Raw genomic sequence first — 11,926 nt, 5'->3', positions numbered from 1 at the left:
AATAGAGATACAGAAAAGCGTGCTATCCTGCTCAGCGCAACCGCTACAGCGCTATTCTGTCTTGCCAATTTTACTGCCTTGTCCACGTGCGGGGAACTGACGATGCTAAACGGTCTTGGTGAAAAAAATGCAGTGCGTTCACTTTCATTCTGTGAGTTTGACAGATTGACTAAATGTAGTAATTTCGCCTTACGCGACTGGTTTTTCTTTTCTTCAGTGTTTACGAAATCAGCAATACTAGCCAGTAATCAGCAATACAAGCTCGAAAGAACATTTCATGACGCATGAAGATCATTGAGATTCTATTTCGCAAGCATAAACCATACACGTACTAACTTTCGAGTTTGTTTCAAACTCCGAGCCAACGGGGTCCCCGTGTGACCCTATTTGTTCATGCATGGCATTGAGTCTTTTGCGTGTTCTAAGTAACTCTAGATCTTCAATAACTTTGCTATTGTACACGTCTGAATCTAAAATACAACAAATGACTGCTCGAAACGCAAACTGAGTGGTTTGCTTCAACGAAACTGTAGCGATTTACAAAATCTGTCTGCTTGGGCAGCTGCAAGTCAAAGAATCGGCTCGTTTTTTGTGATGGTATTCCTGCTCCGGCAGTACTTTTTAATGCGGGTTACTCAATTTGCACAGGCACAGCAACAAACAGTGTGAAATGCTCGAAAACCTGAGTCGACTAGTATCTCAACTGGGGGAAAGTTGCACGTTTTTCGCTATTCTACTTCCCCATCATCAAGTAAAACCAGCTGCGTCTTGTTAAAACACCAAACTGCCTCGCTTGACCAACATCCGGGCTCCCTACTTTAAAAGTCTTGGTGATAAAAGCATTTATCTCGTTTGTTAACAATGCTTGTTTCACCAGCTGTAAATAACTTTTTTTCTAGATTTCAAAAAATCCCTCTAGCACCATAACGAGGCTTATTATTGACACTATAGTTGCTCAACGCTAAAAACTTCTTCTTTTTTTTTAAATGCTTCTTCACAACAGAAAGCATGCAGCCAGGATGTCCCATTGCAGTAAGCGTTCAAATGAAAGTATGTTCATAATGTACAACTCGAAGGAGTAAGAGCATACTTCCACTTGGAAATATACCACAACAACAGCCTGGCTACTTCCCACGCTGATTGGGATGTTTTGCAGGTTTGCAAATTATCACACAAGATATTAGTTCAATAAAACGTCCATGCACTCTGCACAGAGAGCCGCCAGTCTGTAGGTTTTCCGTGAGTGTTTAAGTGGAAGGATGCTCTTATGAACGGTGAAAGCCTGGACAGATCTGTGATGACATACAATATTTTCTTCAGAAGGAGTAGGGTGTCTTTTAGGTGGCTTTCCGAATCGCCAAAGTCACCCTTGGTATTGCAGAAGCATTTTATTACAAACAAGACACTGACACTCTACAAGTACGAGGGAGGGGGAAAATAAGATATGTTTGCCTTTGTCCTTTACATCACTGGTACAACAAAGCAAAGCGCGGAACAAAATGGATCAGCTTCATTGTTTTAGCACTCAAGAGTAAACACCACATCAATCGTTCTTCCTTTTTCCTGTCCATCCAATTAGCCAGCACCGCTCACTGAATGACCGAGTTACCCAAAACACGCTGAATGTCCCTTTTGTTCCATGTCCACTGCCAACAAACAAGATAGCATCTTGAGTAAACAAATCGATTTTCTTGGTTTGAGAAGTGGTGTTTTCTCAAAACAGCGGAGATCCACTTTCGAGGACACCCAAAAAGACATAAAGTACATGTCAGCTGTAGATTGCACAAGAAGAACAACAGTTCTTGCAAGATATTATTTTCCTCGATTTATACACTTTCTTACAACATCGCAGGACAAACACTGCGTCGTTGAAGACAACTGTCCAGGCGCGTGGAAGGGGAAAGTATAATCGCTTGGTGATTTTATACTGGGCATTGTTGTCTAGAGTGCATCACAATTTATATGTATCATTCGTGAAGAGTGTATATAATCACTGCACCCATTAAACACTATTTTTCCAGAGGGCACCAGTGCAAAGTTTGTACCAAACCATTTGCCCGAGAGTTTCCCTTTACAAACAGTAATATTTGTCTTCTTCCTCTTCTTCTTCTCTTCTTTTTATATTTAGTCAAGTTTTGACTAAATATTTTAACATCGAGGGGGAATCGAAACGAGGGTCGTGGTGTATGTGCGTGCGTGTGTGTGTGTGTGTGTGTGTGTGTGTGTGTGTGTGTGTGTGTGTGTGTGTGTGTGTGTGTAGAGCGATTCAGACTAAACTACTGGACCGATCTTTATGAAATTTGACATGAGAGTTCCTGGGTATGAAATCCCCGAACGTTTTTTTCATTTTTTTGATAAATGTCTTTGATGACGTCATATCCGGCTTTTCGTGAAAGTTGAGGCGGCACTGTCACGCCCTCATTTTTCAACCAAATTGGTTGAAATTTTGGTCAAGTAATCTTCGACGAAGCCCGGGGTTCGGTATTGCATTTCAGCTTGGTGGCTTAAAAATTAATTAATGACTTTGGTCATTAAAAATCTGAAAATTGTAAAAAAAAAATAAAAATTTATAAAACGATCCAAATTTACGTTTATCTTATTCTCCATCATTTGCTGATTCCAAAAACATATAAATATGTTATATTCAGATTAAAAACAAGCTCTGAAAATTAAATATATAAAAATTATTATCAAAATTTTTTTTCGAAATCAATTCAAAAACACTTTCATCTTATTCCTTGTCGGTTCCTGATTCCAAAAATATATAGATATGATATGTTTGGATTAAAAACACGCTCAGAAAGTTAAAACGAAGAGAGGTACAGAAAAGCGTGCTATCCTTCTTAGCGCAACGAATACCCCGCTCTTCTTGTCAATTCCACGGGCACTGCCTTTGCCACGGGCGGTGGAGTGACGATGCTACGAGTACGGTCTTGCTGCGTTGCGTTGCGTTCACTTTCATTCTGTGAGTTCGACAGCTACTTGACTAAATATTGTATTTTCGCCTTACGCGACTTGTTTTCTTCTACTTCAATTCGTTCATGGGCTGAAACTCCCACGGCTTTTACGTGTATGACCGTTTTTACCCCGCCGTTAAGGCAGCCATACGCCGCTTTCGGGGAAGCATGCTGGGTATTTTTGTGTTTGTATAATTGAACTTTGACATGGATTGCAGGATCTTTTCCGTGCACACTTGGTCGTGTGCTTACGTGTACACACAAAGGGGGAAAAGCACTAGCAGGTCTTGACATGGGAGGTCGGAAAAGTCTCCACCCTTAACCCACCAGGCGCGGTCGGGATTCGAACCCACCGCTTAGGAGGCCGGCGTCCTATCCACTACTAGGCCATTGCGCACGTCTAGTTATAGTTTTTGCAATCTTACTGTATTTAGTGCAGGTTATGCCACATAACTCCTTTACTGTCTATAGGCTAAAAGCGCCAGAATTAAATACAAACAAAATACAATCAACAATACACACACAAACATGCAGACACACACACGCATACACACGTGTCATATATGCATGCTTACTTGTTTGGTTGTGCGTTTGTTTGTTTGTAGTTTGTCTGTCTGATCACTCTCTATTTGATTTTCTTAAAAGTATTCTTTATTGTACGCCTGTTCGCTCGTATGTCTGTTTGTTTGGTTGATAACTTTCTTAATAATGACAAGTGAGTTTCAATTGTTTTTATTATCTATATAACCGAAAATGTAATATTGCAGAATTAGCATTGGCGCCATGGCAGCTATCACTTTGTTCGTGTTTGTTGGCAATTGTTGTTTTCTTGTTGTATCCATTTTTACGTCTTAGCTTTTGTTTTGTTTTTGTATTTTAGCAGGGACAGTTTGTAAAACTAAAATCTCCATCCTCGGGTATTTAAGATCGTTTGTTAGCGCGCGCGCTCTCTCTCTCTCTCTCTCTCTCTCTCTCTCTCTCTCTCTCTCTCTCTCTCTCGTTTCATCGCACTTGGGGCGCATGTCTGCGTGTGCGTCCGTGGGTGCCAGCGTGCGTGCCAGCTTGCCAGCGTGCGTAGATGTGTGTGAGTGAGTGAGTGAGTGTGTGTGTGTTTGTGTGTGTATGTGTGCGTGTGTGTGTGGGTGTATGTGTGCGGGTGTGTGCGTGTGCGTGTGTGTGTGTGTCTGCCTGCGCGCACGTATGTTTGCCTTTGTCCTTTACATCACTGGTACAACAAAGCAAAGCGCGGAACAAAATGGATCAGCTTCATTGTTTTAGCACTCAAGAGTAAACACCACATCAATCGTTCTTCCTTTTTCCTTTCCATCCAATTAGCCAGCACCGCTCACTGAATGACCCAGTTACCCAAAACACGCTGAATTTCCCTTTTGTTCCATGTCCACTGCCAACTCTCATAATTCGCCTTGACACAAAACAGAAGGCTGGAACGCAAAGCTAATTACTCACATAACGAATAATTATGGCTTTGATATAAGTAGCCAATAAAGCTTGGGGGATGATGAAGTGTATTTTCGGAGCCAGAGTGGCTGTGCGAGGACTTTCTGGTCCATCAATATTGTCTCATATTATCTAATACATGCCCTGTCTTGCTTACAATTGTGCTATCAGATAGCAGAGATACAGGTGCTTGAATCGCATTCTTCGTCGTGCGTCGTTGACTGAATGGAACTTAGTAAGAGGAGTAGCATAGGACAGGGGGGGGGGGGGGTCAGGGGGGAGGGTCTTGCCCACCGATATTGTCTAATGAATCCCGTGTCTTGGTTACAATTGTGCTATCAGATAGCAGAAATATAGGTGCTTGAATCCCATTCTCCGTCGTTGATTGAATGGCACTTAGTAAGAGGTGTAGTATGGAGAGGGGGGGGGGGGGGGGTTGGGGGAGGATGTTCCCCATCGATATTGTCTAATGAATCCCGTGTCTTGTAAACAGCTGTGCTATCAGATAGAAGTGACACGGGTGTCTGAATTTCATTCTTGTGCTTCGTTGATTGAATGGCACTCAGCGGAGGGAAGGGGGGGGGGGGGGGGGGTCGTACCTACCGATATTGTCTCACATTGTCTCATGTTAGTCTCATATAGTCGATAACAAAACAAACTGTATGTTGCTTGCATTTGCCCTATCAAAAATGTTTGTGATACAGGTGCTTGAATCCAACTGCGCTTTTTGGGCAAGTGAGGCTGTAGACGAGTTTCTGGCCCATCAATTTTGTCTCTTATTGTCCAATGAATCCCTTTCATACAATTGTTTTATCAAACAGCAGTGCCCTGATCAATTCTGGGGTACAGGCGGGTGATTCGTTTTTTTGTGCTTTGTGGATTGAATGGCACTTTGCCAGAGTGGCAGTATATCAATGTTTCTGGCCAGTCGGTATTGTCTCATAACGTCTAAGAAATTCTGTGTCTTCCTTATGATTGACCCACAAGATAGCAACTAGATGCACTAAACATTTTTGAGGTATTGGCGCTTGAACTTTTTTTCCCCATGGTTCATTCATCATCTGACATAACTTTTTAGCGAAATCTAACCATAAGATTATTGAAAAAAAGCAAAAATGTAGACGACCACCTTTAAGGGTTTTGTTCGCTGCAAAATAAGAACTAGAGAATGTTTAGGTTTTCTGTGATTTCACAAAAAAATCGTGCACTTTTGGACTTCTCGTTTTACACATGGCGCTTCCAGCTGCACTTTATGCGTTCTTGGAATTCTGCAATCTTAGAAAGCAAATAACAGCTGGGGCTATCAACCCGATCAGGTAAGTATGTCCCACTTTTCTTGACTCAATTTAGGAGGCCGCGAAAACACACTTTTCCAGAAACTGGTCTATATTAGTGTACAGTTTCACAACCTTACCGAATAATGTGCTTAAAATAACTTTTTTCAAACACTACATAAAAATTAAAATTAAAACATTGACACCTCCCCATTTTGCTTTCAATGACAATGGGAATTCTTTTAAGTGTCTATCACTTCTGGTTTGTTTGTTTCTTTTTACATTTAGTCAGGTCCTCAACATGACACGCTGGGTCCCTGACATTCGTGAACCACGGGTCCTCAACATGATACGCTGAGTCCCTGACATTCGTGAAGCACAGGTCCTAAACATGACACGCTGGGTCCCTGACATTCGTGAACCACAGGTCCTCAACATGACACGCTGGGTCCCTGACAATCGTGAACCACAGGTCCTCAACAGGACACGCTAGGTCCCTGACATTCGTGAACCACAGGTCCTCAACATGACACGCTGGGTCCCTGACATTTGTGAACCACAGGTCCTCAACATGCCACGCTAGTTCCCTGACATTCGTGAACCACAGGTCCTAAACATGCCACGCTAGGTCCCTGACATTCGTGAACCACAGGTCCTCAACATGCCACGCTAGGTCCCTGACATTCGTGAACCACAGGTCCTAAACATGCCACGCTAGGTCCCTGACATTCGTGAACCACAGGTCCTCAACATGCCACGCTAGGTCCCTGACATTCGTGAAGCACAGGTCCTCAACATGACACGTTGGGTCCCTTACATTCGTGAACCACAGGTCCTCAACATGCCACGCTAGGTACCTGACATTCGTGAACCACAGGTCCTCAACATGCCACGCTGGGTCCCTGACATTCGTGAACCACAGGTCCTCAATATGACACGCTGGGTCCCTGACATTCGTGAACCACAGGTCCTAAACATGCCACGCTAGGTCCCTGACATTCGTGAACCACAGGTCCTCAACATGCCACGCTAGGTCCCTGACATTCGTGAACCACAGGTCCTAAACATGCCACACTAGGTCCCTGGCATTCGTGAAACACAGGTCCTAAACATGCCACGCTGGGTCCCTGACATTCGTGAAGCACAGGTCCTCAACATGCCACGCTAGGTCCCTGACATTCGTGAACCACAGGTCCTCAACATGCCACGCTAGGTCCCTGACATTCGTGAACCACAGGTCCTCAACATGCCACGCTAGGTCCCTGACATTCGTGAACCACAGGTCCTCAACATGACACGCTGGGTCCCTGACATTCGTGAACCACAGGTCCTCAACATGACACGCTGGGTCCCTGACATTCGTGAACCACAGGTCCTCAACATGACACGCTGGGTCCCTGACATTCGTGAACCACAGGTCCTCAACATGACACGCTGGGTCCCTGACATTAAACGTACTTTCTCGTTTTAACAATCATGTCAACAATCTCACTCATCTGCCCAGGCTTCCACACGGAATAAGCGCAACAATTCACTTGGACACACACACACACAATCAATAACCTGACTGCTTACTGTAGGGAGCTGGAATTGTTTGATTAATTAATTTCTTAATGAGTTCATCAAAAATGTCTAATGTGCAAAGAGAGCACTCCGGCTGTTCATTTTTTGTATATGACCAAGTGGAGGGATGGTCTTATCCCACACGCAAGCCTGGCCAGATATGAGACGGTATGCCGAACTGTTTACAGGGGAACTGATCAGTGTGCCTTTAATATTACTTCGGGTTATTCAATCCACTGAGAAAAGGAGAGTCCTTAATTCAACATGACAGTCTGCGTCCCTTATATTAAAGCTGAATAAAACATGAGAAAAGAATTGGATTTAAAGAGGCGGGGGGGGGGGGGGGGGGGGGTTTCGCCAAGTGGGCCAGTCACAAATTAAGTAGTCGTTTGTCAGAACACAATTTGTGTAAACATTTGTCGGTGCACCGATATCAAATTACACGTATCACCCATACAAATCCAATTAATTAGTGACAGAAAGAAGCTTACATCGGGTAGTCGATATCGGCCAAGCGAGAAGTGTGGTACGACGATGCTGGTCTCATCCATGATTATTCTTACTTTGTCACCGTCTCCTCTCCCCTACCTCATCCCACGTACGCACGCACACACACTATCACACACACGCGCGCATGCACGCACGCACGCAGGCTGTGTGTGGTATGTCAAAATGGACACGCACGCACGCACGCACGCACACACACTGAACAGTATCGTGTTCCGGTCGTGGTGAACTATTTCGCCCAGACGAGAAATAGTAATTTGTCAGAATCAATTTGTTTGTCTTTTTAACTTGTTGTTACACTGATATCAAATTACCCGTATCACCCACACAGGTCCGTTACGACGATTGTCAAGACGACTGCTTATCTCATCTGATTAATCATTATTTGTCACCATCTCTTCTTCCCCTTCCCCACCCCACACGAGCACGCACGCACGCAAACACATGCACACGTACACAAGCAAAAGAAGTAACACAGTGGAAATAATCCAAACCCCTGCATCTACAAATAGAAAACACGCGGGAACTCACATCTGTGATCTGGCCAATGCGTGCAAGTATCACTGCTGCCAGGGGCGAAGAGAAATCAAAGACAGAGTACTTAAAGAATTACAGTTTGTAAAGATTCCCAAAAGACAGCGTCTAAAATGTGAACATTTGAACGATCAAACACTGATTTTAAGGTATTCCTGGTGTTTGGTAACATTATTCCACACCTCAAACCCAGACGAGTAGGTCGATTTGAGATATTGTTTGTTTGCCAGGAAGATCCTTTAAATAGCAGAAACGCCGTGAAAGATTTCAACATAAGACACACATTTTCAAGCAAAGATGAAATAGGGTAACGTAAGATTGGGAAGTGTTCTATGAAACTAGAGAAAATTGTGGTTCAAAATGTGCGCTTCTACGCAAGAGTAGTCTCTGAACAAGGAGTCGCAACTTTACTCCACTTACGAAAGAAACGACAAAGAATTCAAACACATACACACTGTGACAGGCTTTGAACGTTGCAACATGATATTTACTTTAATTCTGCGATAAATCGTACTGATGTCTTGGTCAAACTAAGCAGTTCCACAGGCGGATAACATCTTTAAGAAACAAAATAAAAATGTTTAAAATATCCTCAGATACATTCATCCTTCCATAATCATGGGCACAAACCAATGATCGAAAGCTTGGCCCCTTTCAGTGCAGAGCTGGATTTCTTGTATGAAATGCTTTTTGCCTTTTAAGAAATACATTCATCGAATAAATTCCAACTCTGCACAGGAAGCAGTCAGGACGTTGACAAAAGTTATACCAGAATGAATCATGGCAACTAAAGTATAAATAAGTGTGTGTGTGTGTGTGTGTGTGTGTGTGTGTGTGTGTGTGTGTGTGTGTGTGTGAGTGTGTGTGAGTGTGTGTGCGTGCGTGCGTGCGTATATTCGCGCGTGCGTGTTTGTGTGTGCTGGCTTGCGTGCGTCTACATGCGTTCGCAAGTCTGTATGTGCGTGCGTGCGTGCGTGCGTGTGTGTGTGTGTGTGTGTGTGTGTGTGTGTGTGTGTGTGTTTAAAGTAAATGACAGAACCAATCGTGGCCGCCAAATGTTTCGCTAGGAAACATTATAATGCATACACAGACACGTATACAATTGTCACACACACACACACACACACACACACACACACATATATACATACCCTCTCACGCGCACGCACCAACACAAACGTGTACCCTAACGATTTTTCTCACAAGACTGACTGCAACAATGTCATTGAAAGAACTACTTAAATCACACACACACACACACACACACACATATATATATATATATATATATATGTTCTGCGCGAACTTAGAATGCGGTTTCATTCTAGAATGGACCGGGTCCAGGTTGGAATTCTAACCCTGCGCAAGTACAGGGGTGCCATTCTAGAATGAAACCCTTGAATAAAGGGGGCCGTAATGTTTGTAGGTAAGACAGAGTTGTCTTCCCTTGAATTATCTCCACCTGCACCTTCCCTTTGATAAAATGGGGCTGATTTGTCTACCCCTGAAAAAAATCCTTTGGCGATCTTGCGATGTCATGTCATGTCAAGAAAGTTGACACTCCTGAGTACGCAATAAACAAAGGCAGACCATAGCAAGGGGGACTACCAGGGCGGTATTGTTTGCAGGGCAGTTGTTTTTGTGATGAGAGCCGGTTGCGGCCGCTTGCAATGTCAGCGCTGTCTCCCTCTCGGAAATGTCCGGTTTTTTGACAATTTTTTTGACAGACAGACAGACAGACGGTCAGACCGACTAACCGACAGACAGACCAACAGAAGGACAGAGTGAGTTATAGAGCTGTTGTCACAGGTTTAAAAAAAAGTTGACATTATATCTTCACAATTCAGAAGACCAACTTCATGTATATGAATAAGATTAAAAGTTACAAGCGAGATCGGCAAAACACTGTCAGTCCGGAAATTTCCGTTCGTAGCGATCAGTGCTGAGTGTCTCTCAAAATCGTAATCACTTTCAGAACATCACAATCCCAATTCACGATGTCTTTGCGTAAAGTGTAAAAAACCCGAGAAAAAAAAACCAACCAAACACACAAAAAACAAAAACAAACAGAAAATCCACATTTGTGGCTTTGGCTGTGTGATTGATTGATAGTCTAACTGAAATGACTATTCCAACTTGGACCCAAATTCCAACCTTGCGCACGGCCGATTCTAGAATGGACCAGCAACAAGGGTTTCATTCTAGAATGGCACCCCTGTACTTGCGCAGGGTTAGAATTCCAACCTGGACCCGGTCCATTCTAGAATGAAACCGGATTCTTAGTTCGCGCAGAACATATATATATAAAACATCAGAAATTGTGAAAGAAACAATTGAAAGTCAGCAGAGACTTTCTTCCGAGATTTGTTAAAATCTCTTAGCAGAGATAGAGAGAGAAATAAGTATCCCTTCACAGACAGCCTATTGGGAGCATCAGACCCTCCTCAAGGGGGACTGAGATTTCCAGAGCAAAGTCCCTTTGTGGGGGACGTATCGCAAGGTAATCTAGACCTGAGGAGGACCATTGTATTTGTTCCTAGACCAGACACGTGTTTCGTCACTATTGTGTCTCATCAGTGGTCAGGTGGTACTGATGGCGAGAGTTGTCAACCCATGGTATCCAACTAAGAAGCAAACCATTCTCTGAATGGTAGCTTCTGTTGGCATGGGAGACTACCCTCATCTGACAACCCCAAGAGGATATCTGTGAAGGGAAACACTTTGATTTAAAGGCCAAAGTGTAGAATTGATATTTATTAAGAAAGAATTTAGAAATTTAGACCAAGTTTTAACCAAGAAATTAGGTTAAAACAAGGGAAATTTGAAAAAGCCTAAAGGGAGGTAACTCTGTACCAGCCTGCAGATCCAGAAATGGATACGCGAACAAGTTAGATCTAATTTTGAAAAGGTTAAACAGGAAAAGCGGTCAACTTTTCACTGCTGTTCAACACAGGACTTGGTAAAGAAGAAGTTTTCTGCTTTATTCAATTGGATCGCTTTAAAGGCGATGCAACTTTCACGGTGACCACATTATAAAACATCAGAAATTGTGAAAGAAACAATTGAAAGTCAGCAGAGACTTTCTTCCGAGATTTGTTAAAATCTCTTAGCAGAGAAAGAGAGAGAAATAAGTATCCCTTCACAGACAGCCTATTGGGAGCATCAGACCCTCCTCAAGGGGGACCGAGATTTACAGAGCAAAGTCCCTTTGTGGGGGACGTATCGCAAGGTAATCTAGTCCTGAGGAGGACCATTGTATTTGTACCTAGACAAATACAATATATATATATATACCCTCTCGCACGCACGCACCCACACAAACGTTTAACACAACGATGTGTCTCTAAAGAAGGACTGCAAACCTTGATTGAAAACACAACTTTAAAAAAACAACGCTCGACACTCCCAAACCAATAAATTGAAGTGCGACAAAGGTTACAGATCGAACGAAACAATAACACAAGGTATTAAAATGTAGGGATGTAAAGCCCCCTCCCCCTCACCTTTAAAGAAGACACATCCAACTGACACAGGCTAACCTGGTCATTTAAGCAATTTGAAAAATACTTTTCTTTACTTTTTATCAAGCTATTCCAGCCTAACATTCAGATGTATCTGACATTTAAAAGAGAA

The sequence above is a fragment of the Littorina saxatilis genome, linkage group LG1 (genome assembly GCF_037325665.1).
Source record: "Littorina saxatilis isolate snail1 linkage group LG1, US_GU_Lsax_2.0, whole genome shotgun sequence".
Taxonomy (NCBI): domain Eukaryota; kingdom Metazoa; phylum Mollusca; class Gastropoda; order Littorinimorpha; family Littorinidae; genus Littorina; species Littorina saxatilis.
This window is presented reverse-complemented; position numbering follows the sequence as displayed.